General features: G+C 42.2%; 1 protein-coding gene across 2 annotated transcripts in view; it reads left to right on the forward strand.

Moving 5' to 3' along the window:
* The window catches only part of ELP4 (elongator acetyltransferase complex subunit 4), a gene marked incomplete at both ends in the record, with an annotated part of 241,013 nt that overhangs the window by 220,086 nt on the left and 755 nt on the right, over positions 1–20,172 (forward strand). The window lies entirely within an intron of this gene.

The following is a 20,172-nucleotide window of genomic DNA, read 5'->3' on the forward strand; positions in this document are numbered from 1 at the left end:
CAGTCATTAATATCTGAAATAATTTGCTCCTCATGCCCAAGAGACTTAAGTCCTAATGAGAGACTTACTTCTCTCTTTTTTTTTTTTTAAAGTTACGTTATTTGTTCCCACTAATGCATTGGGAATAAATATGAAAAGCACATTCAGGATAGTAAGTTCTGATTGTTCATTTCTCATGTGGCACATCCTCTATTTTTAATAGTCTTTTACTTAGGAAAAAACAAAACTGTACATAATATTAATGTAGTTAATACATTAATAAATTTAAAATACAGATTAAACCCAGTCATTATACATGGGAACAGTTTTATTACAATTGCATTGTGTTTTACATAGTAAATCAAAGAGATATTTTATAATTTATCAGAATGAAAAAGAAAACTAACCTGGAAAGTGTAAAGGCACTAAGTATGTTTGCCTAATAAAGTAATAGTAACTGAAACTGATCCTTTTTGCACTGAGTTGTATATCTACCCGTGAACTTGTAAACTTCATGTGGCAGCTTATTAGTGTGTATAAGATATGTATGTATGGTTCCAGGGTTTGGAAATGAAGTATGGGTATTACTGAATGCCTTTAACTGGTATGAGACTGGAAATTCTTTTGGTTAGTTTACAAATAAGAAATGTGTCCCTATTTTTATTTTTCTGTAGCTGTTCAGAGAGTTTTTATTCACTATTTTATAATGCAGCAATCAATGATTTTACATGAAATTTTAATATTTAGTTACAAAGAAGTCAATTCTAAAATATTTAAGATAGACTTAAAACAGGCATGCCAGTTAATAGATGTAGGATATTCACACAAAGTAAAGGCATAATGATGAATTGAAGATACTTGTTAGAATTTTCCATTTGGAAACAAAACAGTTAAGTGTTTGTATATACTCTGTAATTTATAGATATTTAATGTATTTGCTACAACTAATTTTAGAGCAAACTAATATCCCTTTAGGACATAAGATAATAATGCAAAACAGGATGAAAATACTAATATCTGATACCTTTTCAAAGAAAAAAACTCCCTTTTTTTAATCATTTGTTAAATTGTGGAACTTGAACGTATTCTATCTTGGAAACCATTTGATGGTCTTTTTTCCACAAATTACTTTCCTTTGAATGACTCGAGACATTTTTATGTGTTTTTATATTGGAGGACTCAAAAATGCATAAATATGTATGGTTGATGTAAGTTCGGTCTTTAAAAACTTTAGAGAATAATCCCACATAGCAATTACAAAATCCCTTCTCTCCACTATTTCATTTTGGAGCGTAATTTCACAAATACAAAAGGAACATTCCCGCAGCATACCTGCGGACCCCAGATGAACTGACGGTAAACCTCAGGGTTCCTGCTTGAACCGGCGTGGTCATTCCAGTTACAGTGAGAACCTGAGGCAAGATTGATCCAACTCAATATATGGAGTCGGTTCCTGTACAGTTGGAGGCTCTTTCAAACCTCCTTGTAAACAGATTTAGCTCAATGGTAAAGTTAAGTAGTGGGGGTGGGGATCCTCCACATGTAAAAGCAAATGAGTTTTTAAAGAATAGAAAATAATCTCTATGAGAAATTACTTTTAAATTATCCATGTGGAAATTAAACCTAGCTCTTGTTAACATTTCTATAGAAAAGGACATTCTGATTCAGCCAAACAAACAAGCTAAAAAAAAAAAAAAAAAAAAGCTCCAAGTAGGCATAGTTGTTAATCTATATACTCACAAATATTTTGTTCCTTTCTGTGTGTTCATCAGTATTTTTTTCTTGCTTTATTTGCTTCATTTTTCTTTACTTGCCATCATTCATGGAGAGGCGTTCTAAGACTGAATGGAGTCACTGCTTGCTTCTTATCTCTGAAGTCCCTTCAGCAAAGAGTCACTCTTGGGAGTTATGTCCCCATCTCTGCTCCTGTCCCTCAGCTAGAGCTCTGGGTCTTGGCTGCCCCATCCCTGCCCCGGGGCATGTGGAGAGAGGGCTCTGCCTTTGCCCAGTCTGTTCACCACGAGCTCCCTTTGAAACTGGTGAGGAAGGAGGGCAGTCTGTAGAGGGGGAGATAGATGTACCGGGCAACTATGTGAAACCAGTGTAATTTGTAAGTCTGCCATAACTTTTACGAAAAGTTAGGGTAAGAGGTTTCCCGGGTTACCGTGCTTTCAAAACTCAAAGGAAGAATGGAAGTTTTCATTTCATTTTAGAGGACTCTGGTGCCAAAGTTTCGTTCTTTCTTTCTTCTTTTTTCCTTTCCTTCTTTCTAAATCTTACCAGGATTTTAGCAGTAATAAAATAATGAAATATTCACAATAACACTGATATATATTTCCATGTATATGCAAACAGGCAGAGCACACACCGCAGCATTTATCAAACAGTAGCACTTAATATGACCTGGGTGTTAAAGTCCAGAGCAAACAAGTGCGTGACACCTCGGAGAGGATACCTTTATCTGCCCATGAAGAATGATGAAACTCTTTGTTGTGTATGATCCATTTCATTCTGTCAAGCCAAAAACCTACCACTTAACTGCCTTTGTATAAAGACTAACACACCATGACAAATAGAATACCATCAGTTCTCAATGTACATTAAACTGGTGAAAGAAATTAAGAATAGTTTGGCAAAGATAAAACATAAAATTAATTCTTGTGTTATTTTCGTTTCATTCGCATTCATACCAGGTAGACTTTGTCAAATACCTACAGTAAAGAAGAACTTGTTCATGCATGCAGAACAAAATAAAATAAGATTAAAAGCTCCAGGAAATCAGCCTGCTTCAAAAAACCATTAAAGTGTGCCTATCCTTCAAGCTTTACAAATGTGTTAATTGTCGTGTTTCAGTCATGTAAATATGTCTCAGCATAAAGTAACCAAGATGTCCTGTTATAGAAGTGCTCCTGTCTGGGGGCATGGGGGTAGTGAGGGACGAGAAGAGGACTAAATAACGCACTGTAATGAAACCTGCCTTTGGGCAGCACATGCTTCAGCTATGAATGCCCAGAAATACTTTGCAGACGCTCTAGGCTGCCTAGCAATGGGGATTTTCTAATTCTGGCTAGCTTGACAAAGTAAATACAACTATTGAACATAAGGCAGCTCCTAATAAAAAACAACAATCCCCCCCTTGTAAACACCTACATTTGGCCCCATTAAAAATTCTTTCTTCATACCCAGGAACTAGCAGACCCTTAAGTGTTGGGGTCTCAAAGTAACGAAAGAGTAGTTGGGAGACTAAGAAACGTCAGGATGTTTTATATCGCCATTTCCACCCAGCGCTTCATACCCCATCTCAGAGCCTGTGGAGTAACGTTCTGCATACACTGTGGGGCTTTATGCAGAGAAACACATTGGCCATTATATTCTCAGGAGTGGCTCATGCCCTGCCTAAAGGAAATCAACCCATGTTCATACATATGTTACAGAGTATATAAAAACATGCGATCACCACATTTCCCAAAGGAGTGCTCACCAAAAGCTGCCAATTGTGAGTTATTTAGTGGACTGACGTTAACATAATAACCAAAGCAATATGGTTAATTATCTGATTCTGAAGTTTCCTGATTTCCACCTTTTTACATCTTAGAACCCATCTATTCCATAAACTATCAGGCAGACCCCTCCCAATCCCTAAATTGGGTGCTGGATCCATTGCAGTTCGAACAATCTCTAGGGTTTAGGAATCAACCTTGAGTTGTAGCACCCACCTATCTACTAACAGTTTACCAAATAGGAGGTTTGGGATTATAGTTAGGAGCAAGCATAGTTTGAAATTTAGTGGATAGAAACAAGGATAGAAACAAGGATAGAAACAATGTTAGATTGTTAGCTCTTGCTACTTCCAGCGTAGTTTCTATGTCATATACTTTAAAAGAAAAAAGGGAATAAAAAAATAATAACTCTCCTTTAATTAGTAGTTTTATTTCCAAAAAGAAATTTTTTCTAGTCCAACATTCAGATTTAAAGATACTCTACGATCCTAAAATATCTTAGTACCTTTCAAGCACCTGAGGGGTAACGCCCAAGATATTGCTCCTAAATTGTGTCCTCACTTGTCTCAAGTAGAAAGGGGGCTTCCTGGGGGAAGCCCACTTAAAGAGCCCATCAGAGTAGCAGTCTATCCCAGAAAGATCCCCGCCTTCTTCCCTTTGCTCTGAAGGCAGCCGCAGGCCCTAGGTCTCAAGCATCTCTCTGCATGGCCCTGCTGAAGCTTCATTCAAATTCTGCACACTCTGGAGCTTATACGCTCCGGCCTCTATTGTGTGTTCCAGAGCCAGACAAGCCTTGGGTTAAGCAGCAGTTGGAAACCAGTGAAAAGGTTGCCAGAAAGAGCAGCCCTGCTACACAATGAGGGAGGGGGATGGAAGGAATCCTCTGGGGAGATAGCCCAGTGCCCAACCAGCAGATCACAGGGGAGGCAGGCCAGGTGGGACTCCCAGAGAAGCTGGGGCTGCTAGGGGAAGGCATCTTCCGCAGTGTGTTTACTAAGTTTAGCGGTGGCAATTCAAGTGGAATTACCCCAGTAACTGTTCCCAAAACGACTTTTTCTTTTTCAGCCATGCTTATTTTGGAACATTATGAGAATAAAATGAACAAAAGAACAAAGGAGAAACAAAAAGAAAATATAGTACTTTTGGTTTGTACGGAATGTAAAATTAGTTTAAATAAAGGTCTCCATCGGTTACCTAGTTTGTGTTCTGTGGAGGGGAACGATACAACTCCCTCTCCTTCTTAAATAGCTGAAAGTTCAAGGATATTGAGACTGAAACAGGGCGTTCTTGTTACCAAGTAGTCCACAAGGTCACAATTCACTTCTTTTTTCTTTTTCTTTCTTTTTTTTTTTTTTTTGTTGTTGTTGTTTGTTTTTGGTTTTGTACTGGGGATGGAACCCAGGGGCATTCTACCTACGAGCTACACCCCCAGCCCTATTTTTCATTCTTATTTGGAAACAGGGTTTCACTAAGTTGCAGAGGGCCTCACTGAGTAGCTGAGTCTGCAAAGAACCTTAGATCCTCCTGTCTCAGCCTCCCAAGTACTGGTATTACAAGTGTGCACCACCACGCCCGGCAGGCCTGCAGTTCTCCTGTCTCAGCGATCCTCCTGTCTCAGCCTCCCAAGTGCCAGGATTACAGGCGTGTACAACCCTCCCCACAAGCACTACTGCTAGGGTTTCTCTTTCATGGACATTTCTCACAAGGCTCAAACCCTCCTCCTGGAATCTTCATGGTGAACAGGCACAAGATGAAGAATCACCACTCCCAACCAGCCTTAGTGGCTACCCTTGTAATCTTAGTACTGGGGAGGCTGAGACTGAAAGATTGAAGGTTGGAGGCCAGCCTCAGGAACCTAGAGAGACCCTCCGCAACTTAATGCAACCTGTTTCAAAATAAAAAATAAAAAGGGCCAAGGATGTAGCTCAGAGGTAGAATGTTTCTGGCTTTGATCTTCAGGGCCCCCCCAAAAAAGAATCACTACTCCCCACAGGAGTGGGGACACTGTGGGCCACTTAGTTGCTAGAACATATCTTCTGAATCAGAAGAAAGCAGGATCTATGTGACAGCCAGTGTACAAAATTCTGGAAATTTCTGTCTTTATAAACTACATATATTTGCAAAAATTATTTTTTGTGGTCCTGGGGGTGGAACCCAGGGGCTTTTCTACCTCAGGGCTATACTCCCAGACCTATTTTATACTTTATTTGGAAAGAGGGCCTCACTAAGTTGCTGAGAACCTCACTAAGTAGCTGAGGCTGGCTTCAAACCTGTGCGATCCTCCTGTCTCAGCCTCCCAAGCTGAGACTGAAAGATTGAAGGTTGGAGGCCAGCCTCAGCAACCTAGAGAGACCGAAGCGGTGAGATTACAGGTGTGCGCGACCACGCCTGGCTGCAAAAATTATTGAAAGTCTCCATGCAAGAGCTGGGGTGTAGCTTAATGGTAGAGTGCTTGTCTATCATGTTCAAGGCCATGGGAAAAAAAGGGAAAGGGAGGAGGGGAAAAAAAAGAAAGGAAGAAACCAGAAATAAGTTACTAAGTCTCTTCCTTGCTACCCCGTATCCTTAAGAATTAAACCCTAGAAGCTCTGATTTCTGCCTACCAAAGCACACTTCTCATAGCTGCGCCCTGCCAATGGGCTGCTCCAGAAAAGCTGGCCTTCATTCAGACATGCTAAGCTTATCCCGGACTCAGGGCTTCCCTTGTTGTATCCTCCAGCCTAGAACTTCTTTTCCAGGACTTACACCTCCCTTCTCAAATTTTAGGTCTTCACTCAAATGTACTCTTCAGAAAAGCCTGCTGCATGTAACTAAAGCAGCGCCCACGGCCAATACCATGTCACCAGTTTTATTTCCTTAAAAGCATCTCTCAAAGCCGGGCGTGGTGGCGCACGCTTGTAATCCCAGCATTCAGGAGCCTGAGACTGGAGGATTCCGGTTCACCGACAGCCTCAGCTACTTAGTGAGGCCCTCCGCAACTTGGTGAGACCCTGTTTCAAAATAAAAAGAATAAAAAATAGGGCAAGGGGTGTAGCTCAGAGGTCGAATACCCTGGGTTCCATCCTCAGACCCGCAAAAAAAAAAAAAAAGCATCTGTCACAGCTGGGTGTGGTGACACCCGCCAGTAATCCAGTACCCAAGAGGCTGAGACAGGGGGATGGTGGGTTTGAGGCCAGCCCGCTCTCCTAGGTGCTGTCACTCTCTCCTTGAGTCATATGAATGTCCATGCATCATCCCTTCTGGGGTCGTGAGTTCCATGAAAGCCGGGGTCTTCCCAGTCTTGTTCACTGTTTGTTCTCTAGTGCTTCTTTAGAAAAGGTCTGGCACATCTGCTGGTATGAGTGGAGACGCTGAAGCCAGGTCACCTGCATCCAGCCATATCTCTCCTGTTCTCTCCTGTCGTTTTGAACTTGGTCACATGGCCCACTGCTAGCCACAAGGGAAGTTGGTAAATAATGTCTTTCTTCATAATGGCCTTGTATTCAAGGGTTCTGCTAATAAAGAAAAAGAGAGCAGTAGGTATTGGAGGATAAGGTCACAGCCCTTAGGAAGACAAATGCCCATGCACAGCCAAACATACCTACTCCCTGCCAGGCAGGCACAAGGGAGGAGGAATCCTACTTGCTAAAAACTGCAAAAATCCTCTGCCATGGAAGTTTGCAGCATGTGACTCTGCTCCCTAGAATTTGAGTGTCAACCTTTGTTTCCCTTTTAGGAAGTGATTCTCTGTCTGTTATCAGGCATGGCCTACCATTGTAGGTGTGCCCTTTGGTGCTGTATAGTGATCGACAGATCAGATTTCAGGACCTACTTTTTTTCCACACAACAGTTAGTTGGTTTTTACTCAAAGGAGTCCATGCAACTCCAGGTTTCACCTCTTCCTAATAATGTGATTGAAGTGTAATAGGAAGTATAATACTTGTCTTGCTTCCGTTTCCTTACCTGAAAAGTGCAGTAACATCAGAGTCTTATGAGTATACAGAGCTGACAATACTGAGTAAGTTCATGCCTATAAGGTCAGCTTTGTGGGGGGGGGGGGGAAGGGGTGCTGGGGATATAGCCCCGTTTTTTTTTAATTTATTTATATGTGGAACATATTGAAAATGGCATACATACATTTAGACTGTGCTTGGTGCCCTCCCGCCCCAGTTCCCCTCCCCCCCCTCCTAGTGAGTGTCCAGGTTAACCATGCTATATTCATACTTTTACACATATTCTGATGTAACTCCTCCATTAATCAATCTCAGCCGCCTTCCTCTTCTATCCTTCCATTCTAGCTTTGGTGAGATTCCCCCTCCATTATCTGGAGTCCCTCTGGTATCCCCAATGCTCCCTAGTTTGGGCATATTAGAGAAAACATGTCCCTTCTTTTTCTGTGCTTGGCTGATCTCACTTAACATAATATTCTCCAGATCTTTCCATCTTCTTGCAAATGACATGATTTTGTTCTTCTTTATTGCTGAGTAGAATTCCACTGTGTGTTATTTCTCATAATTTTGCAATCCATTCATCTGTTGATGGAGACAGACTAGATTGGTTCCATATTTTGGCTATTAGGAATTGTGCTGCTATGAACATAGAGATCTCCCATGCTCATGGATAGGCAGAATAAATATCATCAAAATGGTCATTCTGCCAAAAGTGATCAACAGATTCCATGAAATTTCTATCAAAATACCAATGACATTCTTCATAGACCTAGAAAAATCAGTCATGAATTTTATATGGAGAAAGAAAAGGCCCAGAATAGCCAAAGCAATTCTCAGCAATAAGAATCATGCAGGAAGCATCCAGACTTCAAATTATACTATAGAGCAATAGTAGTATAAAAAAAAAAAAGCATGGTATTGGCACAACAACAGGCAGACTGACCAGTGGAACAGAATAGAAGATACAGAAAGAAACCCACACACCTACAGTCAGTTAATCTTTGACAGAGGGGCCAAACTCATACTCTGGAGAAAAACAGCATTTTCAACAAATGGTGCTGGGAGAACTGGCTATCCATTTGTAGAAAGATGGAACTAAATCTTTACCTCTCAAGATGGATCAAAGACTTAGAAATTAGACCAGAGACTGTGAAGTTATTAGAGGAGGGCATAGGCTCTACACTCCAACATAGAGGCACAGACAGTAACTCTCTCAACAAGACCTCCAACGCACAGGAAATTAAAGCAAGAATTAACAAGTGGGATAGCATCAAACTAAAAAGTTTCTTCTCATCAAAGAAAACTGCCAAGAACCTAAAGAGGAAGCCTACAGAATGGGAGAAGATCTTTACCAGCCACCACTCTGATAGAGGGCTAATATCCAGGATATACATAGAGCTCAAAAGATTCTACACTAGCAAAACAAATAACCCAATCAAGAAATGGGCAACTGAACTGAATAGACACTTCACAAAATAAGAGATACAAATGGCCAATAGACACATGAAAAGATGTTCAACATCACTAGCCATCAGGGAGATGCAAATCAAAACTACGCTAAGATTCCATCTAACCCCAATCAGAGTGGAAAGCATAAAGAAATCAAATAATTGCTAGTGAGGATGTGGGGAAAGAGGAACTCTTTTACACTGTTGGAGTGCAAACTAGCTCAGCCACTATGGAGATCAGTGTGGAGATTCCTTAGAAAACTGGGAATAGATCCACTATATGATCCAGCTCTACCACTCCTGGGGATTTTTCCAAAGAGGTTGAAATCAGAGGACCCAAGTGAATAACTATAGACTTCTGACCAGGCTCATGGTATTTTGGGCCATACAATTCCCTCAAGACTTTAGAATGTCCCCACTCAGTTTGCTTCCCTTCTGTTCACCATGTAAGAAATCACAACCAAAGAGCTTGCTTAGACCTAGTTTTTTTTTTTTTTTTTTTTTTGGTGGTACTGGGGTTCCTGGAAGCCCTTCTACCTCTGGGCTACACTCCCAGACCTATTTTTTATATTTTTATTTGGAAACAGGGTCTCTTAAGCCAGCGCGGCTGACTTCGAACCTGCGCGATCCTCCTGTCTCCGCCTCCCAAGCGCGGGGATTACAGGCGTGCGCCACCACGCCCGGCGTTAGACCTAGTTTTAGGATTCCTTTATAGTAAAAAGATACCACCAAATCCTTTATGCAGCAGGGAAATTTACAACAGAAAATTGGGGGTTAGTAACATAACTGAAAGAACCAGAGAATATTGTCAAAAAACTGGCCTGCAGAGAAGCTACCTCCTCCGCCACAGTCAGGAAGGTGAGGAACTGGAGGACCACCCCTAGAGCTGCGGGTTGGAGCCTCACACCTGTGACTGCAGTCTCGGGGTTAGTAGTCCCCATGGCTGCCACTGCAACTGCTTCTTGACCCCCATGAAGCAAGTAATTAGACACTAACATGCATGTTCACCTCTCATGAGGTTGTTGACTAGTCACTGGAACACCAGTGCCGAAAACTGTCTCCCAATAATGCCTGCCCGTTGCGGGGTTAAAAGCAGCAGGAATATTGCTCCTGCTTCTCTTCTACCCTCTAAACCCAGTACTTGTGCAACTAATTGGACACACCTAACTCACACCATTCCAGCTCCTTGTGTTAAGGGTGCACACCAGAAGGCAGTTGAATGACCTGGGCCCCGCTTCCCTTATCCACCGTAGCTGTGACATTGCAAGACTCGAGTCTTATTCTCTGGCTTCTCTATTCTACCCTATTTTTCTCTTTCATCTTATTAGTAGCTTCCTTGAAGCTACCTAAAATAACAGATTTGAGTAAGGAGGTGACATCCCTAACCTGACCTTTTCCTCTGAGCCAGCTCCTCTTTCTGGCCAGCCTCTTAAGAAGGGTATTTAACAAAGGCTTAGATGTACAGATTTCTTCAGCAGCCGTTGCCTGTCCCACTGTGCAGGTACAGAAATATTTGGGAGTTTTCAGCTTGGCAAGGCCCAAAATTCCTAAGTCTTTAGTCAGTTTAGATTGTGACTCGTAGTCAGGCATAGTGGCACATTCCTGTAATCTTCATACTTGGCAGGCTGAGACAGGAGGATTGTGGGTTTGAGAACAACCTCAGCAATTTAGCCAGACTGTGTTTCAAAATAAAATAGGGCTTGGACTATAGGTCAGTGGTAGAACGCCCCTGTGTTCAATCCCCAGTACCAACACCACCACAACAACAAAAAAGTAGATTTTTGTGCCGTCAGCAAACACCTCCTTTCACAGAGCTGTACTCCCTTCTGTCTCTCACAAATTCTGTACTTCTAGCCTGAGTTCATCTCTGTTTTATAAACATCTTTACTAGAAGGGGCAAGAAGCAGAAAACACACCAGTATTCTGGATTTCTCCAGTGTTTTTTGTACAGCCACTGATTAGGAAGTGCTGAAGTTTGCCCCCGAGTCCTCAGACATGACAGGGATTGCCAGCTTTCCAGTCCGCATTATTTTGCCCACTACATCAGCATGTATTTAGATCACAGAACTTGAGTGTCCCCCGTGTCAGATACCAAATTCTGTACCAACAGGATACGGGTAAGACTATTACTATAGAGATCCAAAAATGCAGGGGCTTAAGTAATGTAGAATCAGATGCTTTTCATATCAAGGCCCCGCTGGATGAGTCTAGTCTCTTTTGGTGGCCAGACGATATCAAGAGATACCATATTCATTCTGTCATTTAGCATTGCCTTCCTCAGAACCTACTTTCCATTTTATGGTCTAGGATGGCTGCTTCAGCACCTACCCTCAAGTCTACATTTCAGTAAGGTTTTTCCCAATCATTTGCAGAGCTTAGAGCAAGAATACAAATGACCACATAATTTTTTAGGGGGAGGGTTGTAGAGATTGAAGCCCAGGGCATTGTAACTCTAGGCTATGTCCCCAGCCCGTTTAATTTTTTATTTTGAAATAGGGTCTTACTAAGTTGCTGAGGTTCTCAACTGAATTACAAAGGCTGTCCTTGAACCTGTGATCCTCCTGTCTCAGCCTCTTTTAAAAGCCTCTTTTAAAAACTTTTTTTAAAAACTTCTTTCTTTTAAAAGCCTCTTTTAAAAACTTACGTAGTGGGGTTACAGGTACACATCATTATGCCTGGCCTGACCACATAATTAGGACTAAGTATTTAAAAGTTAACAAGACAACAAGCCATTAATTTTGTTTTATCACCCTCCTTTACAAATACACTTTCCTTTTTTTTTTTGCGGGTCTGGGGATGGAACCCAGGGGCATTTGGCCTCCGAGCTACACCCCCTGCCCAATTTTTTATTCTTAATTTTGAAACAGGGCCTCACTAAGTAGCTAAGGCTGTCTGCGAACCCTGATCCTCCAGTCTCAGCCTCCCAAATGTTGGGATTACAAGCATGCGCCACCACGCCCGGCTTACAAATACACTTTCTTGAAAAGACCAGTTTACGTTTAGGATCATAGCTCTACTCCAAGACATGGAACATAGGGAAAATTGGCCTACAGCCAGTCTCCTTTCTCTTCTCACCCACAGGGGACTGCTCACACGTGCTTGTAGACATTAGCTTGCACCTCCCAACAACCCACTCTCCCCACTAACAGCCATCCTTGGCTGTTCCTTGGTCCCTGGCGTATGCACACAGATAATACAGGTCACCCTTGAGGTGAGAGCCTGGGGAAGAGAACTGTGTGGGCTCCGTAGTCATGTGGACAGGGAATTCTGAGGTCCAGAGTGCCCAGAACACATTCAGTAATGGAACAGACAGACTCTAAGCGCACATTCCTTCAGCCCATGATTCCTTACCTGTGGGTACAGGCGTAGCAAAGCAGGAGCAGGTCAGGCCCAGAGCCAGACTCTTGCTGAATTCTAACAGCCATACTTGGGGAGAGGGGAAGTAAATGGTACCCATCCCCCTTTACAGTTGTAACTCATTTTAACATAAACCAGGGCAGCTCTACTCAAGATGCAGTGAGCAACCCAGTGACTTGGTCACCCAGCCTCACCTGTTGGCAAGGGAAGCTGGGAAAGGTGGCCTTCATTCCGGGAGCCATGAATCCCGCTGATATTTAAGATCCTTTGACTCTCTAGAAAGGAGAATGGATACTGGGAGTCAACTAGCCATCTCTGCACAGGCACCTGCCTTTTCACAAATCACACTTTTGTTTAGACAAGTGAGTTATTCACCAGTCTGCTTTCAGAGGGGTGAAAGCAGACTCGGAGGCAAGACAATACTGTCAGTTAGAATTGACGGTCAAGATAATTGCACACCTGAGCGTTCGTCAATGGGCAGCCAATACGCAGCGTTGCAGCTCTAAAATTCTGTCTGATTTTTCAGATCAATCAGGAAGAAACAAATGAATTTTCCTCAATCTGAGGAATTAGGATGATTGCAACATTCAGTCAATTTTCTTCTTAAACCTTGGGAATAAATTGTGCCTTAAACAAACAAAAACTTAAACCAAAAAACCAACCTTGTTTATTGGGTTGTTTTTTTTTTTTCTTCCAGAATTATTCAGCTACTACCAAAAACACACTTGCTGACAGAAAAAAGGCAAAATTTGGTTCTGGCCTTATTTCTGCTGGCCTGTTCATATATGAGAATAGCAAAATTAGGCAGAAGTATCTTACACATTGCAAAACTTTTATCCAAATGTATAAAATGTATGATATATAATGTTTTATTGTAATATAATAATTATGGAGTGATATAACTGTAACAAGGTAAAAATGTAGCAACCATATAATAGCATAGAGCATTGATATTTTTATAAGTTCAAACAACACTCTAAAATCTTAGGAAGAAACAGTAGTGACACTGTGTAGAATGCTCCCCCTTTCTCCTTCCCTCTGTCCTCCACCCTGTGACCCTGCAAGGAGACCAGGCTTTCCACTTAGCAAAGGGAAACATCTCTATTATATATAGAACAAGAGAGGCCTGACACATTGCTTGTAGCTCTCACCCTCTGGGTTGGTGAGAACGTCAGGTGTGTACTTACGTGGTCAGAAACCAAGAACGGAGGCCCAGGCGGTTAGCCACAGTTCATATACTGTGAGTAGGTGCTTCAGGATGTGCTATGGCCCTTCTCAAAACCATGACGTACCACGGTTGTCTCCCAATAAAGATGTATTCCTCCTTCCATAGTAACAGATTTGCTAAGCACTTTTATACACTCTTGCACATTGTCCAGCCTCCCTTGCAGCTATGTGTGGTCATGACCAAGTTCTGGTTATGAGTAAATGAGATATGTCTGACTTCCAGGTGTTGCCTTCTCAGCCCTGTTCTTCTTCCTACCAGATGAGGGCTTTCAGGGGCATCAACCAGAAGTGGAAACTCTTGTTGGTAATGCAGATCAGTTTTTCTAGGTCAAAATTGCCCACTTGTGGATTGTAAAATGGGAAAGAAATAAACTTCTACCTTTTTTAAGCCATTGGGAGGGGGGGTGCAAGAGTGTCTCTGCATTCCAGCTACTTAGTCTGTACTCTAATCCATTCCCTGCCATTCAGAGCAATGCATAACAGAAAATGGCTACAGAAGCCAGCAACCCACCCCGCAGGTGAGGGTATCACACAACTAGAAAACTGGAACACAAGAGGGTGACACATCTTCTGCTCATTTATTTCCTCCCATTATGTAAAGGGGGGAGTACTGTGTGTGTGTGTGTGTGTGTGGTACCTGAGATAGAACCCAGGGGCATTCTACCTCCGAGCTATACCTCCAGCCCTATTAATTTTTTTTTATTATTTATTTGAAACAGGGTTTCACTGAGTTGCAAAGGGCCTCACTAAGTAGGAGCTGAGGCTATCCTCGAACCATGATCCTCCTATCTCAGCCGCCCAAATGCTGGGATTACAAGCATGTGCCACCACACCTAGCTGGGGATACTTTTTTATTGTTGTTGTTCTGGAAATTGAACTCAGGGGCATTCTACTTCCAAGTTACTCCCCCAGACCTTTGTAATGTTTTCTTTTGAAACAGAATTTCACTAAGTTGATGAGGGTCTTGCTAAGTTGCTAAAACTGACCTTGTGAACTCATGACCCTTCAGTCTCAGCCTCCCAACTACTGAGATCATAGGCGTGCACCATGTACCTGACTTCGAGGAGCTGGGGGGAGGTGATTTTTATAACTCAAGTGAAGCTTCATCTTCTGATATTTCCTTTATTGATTATTTTGTCAGTAATGAAAGCATGTAAGAAAGATAGATTTTAAAAATAAAATGGATAATGCTGGACATGGTGGCACACACTTGTAATCCCAGCACTTTGGGAGGCTGAGACAGGAGGACTGCACAGGTTCGAAGCCAGCCTCAGCTACTTATTGAGGCTCTCAGCAACTTAGTGAGACCCTGTTTCCAAATAAAATATAAAATAGGTCTGGGAGTGTAGCCCAGAGGTAGAAGGCCCCTGGGTTCCACCCTCGGTACCACAAAAAAAGTAAAAAATAAATAAACAAAGTGGATGATGATACACACCTGTAATCCCAGTATTTGGAAAGCTTAGAAAGAGGATCACAGATTGGTGGCCAGCCTCGGCAACTGAGTGAGACTCTATTTCAAGATAAAACAGTGCTGTGGTATGGCTTGGAGGTAGAACACCCCTGACTTCAATCCCAAGTACCAAAAAAGGTGGTGTGTGTGTGTGTGTGTGTGTGTGTGTGTGTGTGTGTGTTACTGGGGATTGAGCCCAGGAGCATTCTATCTCTGAGCTATCCCCCCAGCCCTTCTTATTTTTTGTTTTCAAACAGGTCTCACTAGGTTGCTGAGAGTCTTGCTAAATTGCTGAGCATCTGACATGCTTGTCTTCCCTCCTGCCTTACTAAGTACGAGGGGAACTATAAGTGCAGTTTCATATCCATATATATAGTTATTTATTTTTATTTTCATTTTTTACAGAGCCTCAGTAGAGGGTCAGATGCCCACTTTTTCAATGAGAATCAGTGACCAAATTCAATATTCTATTGCTGTCATTTATAATAATTTCTAGATCATTATATTTAAAGATTCATTTCCTTGCCCTAATAAGCTCACTTATTTTTATTTCATTGTACCAAATGTATTTTTATGAGCCAGATCCTTTCCTGGAATAAGAAGAAGTATAAATTAATCAGTATAGTGCCTGATATTTCGAAATACTTCTGTGCCTCACTTGACCCTGGCAAGTCTTGTGAGGGCGTACTGATCCCCTGTGGCAGGTGAGGACGCTGGGGCCTGGCGGGTCGGCCTTGCCCACATCACCTCAGTGATGACGACAGGTGCCCCGTGCCCCTCTCAGCCTCCATGCCCAGTGCTCTTGCACCAGGACACCTGCTTTGTCTCTGCCAGAGCACTGGACACAGAGGCAGAGTGACAGCAGCCCCCTCTGTTAAGGGAACAACATAGATCCTATGGGTACTAAGGTGTGTACAAGTTCGGATTTAAGCTGCCCGTGTTTTAAAGAAAAATGAAAGTACATATTAGAAGTATTCTGAAATATTAATGCCTATTTCTCTGTTTCTGAGCAGTACCGATTGTGATTTATGAGGAAATGTCAGAAAATTCTAAGAGGATTAAAGCCAATATATGTCCATCTGCTAAGAATGAAAACAGACTACAGTTATATTCAGAAAGCAGTGGTTTGGTTGTTGGCAAAATATGAAAAATATAAATTGATTAAACTTATTTTAATGAGCATTTACCTGCAATGTGTCTCAAGCCCAGGTGTAATCTAGATCCATTATCTTGCCCCTTCTGTCTGGGAACTGTGAATGCTGAGCACAGATCTGGAAGACTGGGAGATAAAGACTTAGGAAGGGAACCAGTGGACCGGGAAATCCAGTTCTGTGTGTCTATAGGATCCATTTTGTTGCTGACTCAGAAGGAACAAAATACACAGTGGCCAAGCCCAGCCAAGAGACAGAGGCTGCAGAGGGAGGCATTTCTGAGCCCGCTTCTCTGGGGAACCTTTGGAGCCACAGAGCATCACTCCTGCTGCTGCCCCTGTGTCGTGTCCTGGCTTCCTGTGAGCTGACATCCCAGCGTCTTCTGGAACCTTCACCATTCCCCACCTTGCAGTGTTGAGGGAAAGGAATGTGGCGATCCCATGGGGTTGCTACACATCGCCCAGGCCTGTGCAGGAACCTTGGGAGTTGTCCCTCCTGTCCCGGGTGCCTTCACCTACAAAGAAACCATCAGTTTAGACAAAGCACTAATGGGAAACTTGGGAGGCAGCCAGCCAGGTATCCATCTCCCAGTCCATGCAGCCCTGCCCTCCCAGAATCTGAGAGAAGAAAAGAAGCTGGAAGCTCAGGATCGATGGCATATTTTTGCCTTTGGGCCTGTCTTAGGACCCCAAGTATAAAATGAGAAAGATGAATACTCCGATTTGGTTTATAAGGGTGAGAATAATATCATGCAAGTATCCTAGTCATTTTTATTAGAGTCTGGCTTTTTATTATAATTTAAATCATTATTCAGTGAAACCTCAGTGTCTGAAAGTTTAGGTACTGCAGCCTTGCAGCCGTAGGCTAAAGGAGGCCACAGGGCCCCACAGAGTATCTTACAGCATGTGTTTTTCAGAAGACAGATCTGGGGTACAGCAGCATCTGAACATTTACATGGCAAGTATGTATAGGCTTTGGAAGCCTCAAAGGAAAGGTCCCTACACACCTGGCAAGCCTGGAACCTGATCTCTCCTTCCTCCTTGCTGCTTCTCACTGCACTGACGTGGTGCACAGGGGGAGGCTCAGAAAGAAAGGAAACAAAACCCACTGCTGGAGAATTTAGGCTGCATGGAGACCATGTTCAAGTAGTCATCAGCAAAGCAAGCCAAACCACACAGAGAGGCATACATTTCTAAGAGCCATCCTTGGGCTTTTTCTAAGGACCTGAGTATACGACTAGGTTTACAGTGTAGCCTTTGGGGCAGTTAATCGTATCACCCCGAATTTTTATGCTCAGGAATTGCACATGAACAATATGTGACTTTTCCAAAAACAAACAACAACAACAAAAAAAAAAAGCCATTCAACCTGAAAGATTTCCAAGCATGTCACGCATCACATTTAGCCACTTTTTCCAGAAAGGGCTTTCAGCCAACTGGCTCATGTTCATTTTTGAGAAAAGCAGAAAAAAAGAAATACTTAGCCAGTCAACAGCAAAGAGGTGAGCTCCTGAAATAAATTATATTTTGCTAGTCCTGACTAAAATATACTACTTCCATCTTTAGCTTATCAGAGCAATATGACCCTTCAACCAGATGCATCCTATAATCTTAAAGATACATTGGCACTACCGTTAAGCAAATCGCCATTCAACATGTCAGAATCCAGTTTATCTCCTAAGACTGAGCTTGTATCCCATCCCCATGAAGCCTTTTCCTGCTCCCTTCCCCCACCCTGATTTCTGCTTTGTTTCTGCCTTTCTTATATCCATAACTTGCAGTGTTCACTGTGGGGACCGCCTGTGTGCTTGTCTCATTTGTGTCACTGGATTGTAAGGAAGCAAGATTCACGTGTGAAAGGCACTCTGCTCACACATCCTCAGAACGCCTTGCACATTGTAACTGTTGACGCCAGTTGATTTCCTAAAAAGCCTAATCACCATCTGACATCATCTGTGAGGTTCCAACCAAAACTACTCACACACACACACACACACACACACACAAACACACACACACACACACACACACACACACACACAGCCTTCAACTCGTGTATATATCCTAGTCACTTTTTTCTGTGCTCATTAGCCAGCAATGACTGTAAGACCTTAAAGAAACCTTACAACCCAGACATACATTAAAAGATCTCTTTTCCTCCTGCTTTCTCACAGGGACAGGGACACAGTTGAGACAACAAAGGCACTTGCAAGCTCAAACTTTAGAGTCACGCTTTCTCTCAGACTCCTGAGCCTCTCACGCTTCCATTTCTGCCTGTAATTCTTTCCGGAACAAACTACTAGGGTATAAAGAAATGAAAGAATTATTTAAAACAAAAGAAGAAATATGTTTCATTTGAGATATTTTTATCAGCCCAAAAATAGGCATATAATTACTTAGTAAGTGACGGAATGGGTACTAATGATACATCTGACTAGTCCTGTGTAAACAGTGCTCTGTGACCATTGCTACTGAATATTACAGCTTTTCCTGTCCGGCTTGACCTTTCTCACAGTTTTGTTGGGTGTGCATTTGTACAACAGTGCGTTTCATCCTAAAGGTATTAGTATTAAAAAGATGAGTCTAGGCAAACTGAAATCAAGGAAGAATATTTTCATCAATGACTTTCAGTGTTTTAAAATATTTTGATCACTTGCACACAGCTTGTGTTTACATGACCACAAACAAACCTTTTATCAGAGGCATATGCCTGTGGACCACAAATGGTTCTGTCCTTTTTCATCTTTTAGGATCCTCCCCCCCACCCCATATCAAAGGGAGTTTTCCGAGAGAAGGGTTTCACCTATGTGGTTCCCAGGTCAGCTTTCCTCTAGAAGGCTCTGGTTGGTCTTCAGTAGAGAGCCCCTGCCGTCCTCACCTTTGGTCTCCCACACTGACTTTGCCTTACACAGCAGATGCGGTCCTCCCTTGGAACTGTGGGGGTGGTTCCAGGACCCCTGTGGATACCGCAATCTGCAGATGCTCCAGTCTCTTCTATAAAATGCTGTAGTATTTGCATATAACCTACACACATCTTCCTTTATACGTTAAATCACCTCAATGTTAAACTGTATTATTTAATACGGTGTAAATGCCATGTAAATAGACGTGTTGGCAGACACCTGTAATTCTAATCCTTGGGAGATTGAAACGGGAAGATTGCAAGTTCAAGGACAGCCTTGACAAATTAGGGAGACCCTCGGCAACTTAGTGAGATCCTGTTTAGGACTGGGGGGGGGGGGAGCTCAGAAATAGAATACCCCAAGGTTCAATCTCAAGTACCAAAAAAAAATAGACATTATACTACATTATTTGGAGAATAATGATAAGAAAATAGTATGTGTTCAATACAAACACAGTTTTGTTTTGTTCAGGTTGTTGAATCCAGGGATATGGATTCTACTGATACAGAAAGCCACAGATCTTTCCTTTAAATTTAAAGTGTTGTATGTGTATGTGGTTGGGGATTGAACCCAAGGGTAGTCTACCCCTGAGCTATACCCCCAGCCAGATTTTATTTTATTATTTATTTATTTATTATTTTGGTGGTTCTGGGGATGGAACCCTTCTACCTCCGGGCTACACTCCCAGACCTATTTTTATATTTTTTTATTTGGAAACAGGGTCTCTTAAGCCATCGAGGCTGGCTTCAAACCTGCGTGATCCTCCTGTCTCCGCCTCCCAAGCACAGGGATTACAAGCGTGTGCCACCACGCCCAGCTTATTTTTTATTTTGAAATAAGGTCTTACTAAGTTATGGAGGCTGGCCTCAAATCTGCCATCTTCCCATCTCAGCCTCCCAAGTACTGGGATTACAGGCATGTGCCATAAATTATTTATAGTATAATTATTAATATTTATTCATTGGATTTTTATGAAACAAATTGTGGTCTACAAGTACTACTAGTTATCGAGATTTTCTCTTCCTTTCAAAACACAAGAAGTCTTCTGTGATATTAATATTTTTCCCTAATTACAGTAGCTTCTGTAATTATAGTCAGTTAGTGGGTCTGCTTAAATTAGCCTGTATCTGCAAAAAATAATAATAATAATAATTGGGATAGGGAGATAGTCAAAGCCAAACTACACTTTTGAAAACACTATGATAAGAAACAAACTTCCCTAGACCTGT

Source organism: Muscardinus avellanarius, assembly GCF_963383645.1.
Source record: "Muscardinus avellanarius genome assembly, chromosome: 1".
Classification (NCBI taxonomy): domain Eukaryota; kingdom Metazoa; phylum Chordata; class Mammalia; order Rodentia; family Gliridae; genus Muscardinus; species Muscardinus avellanarius.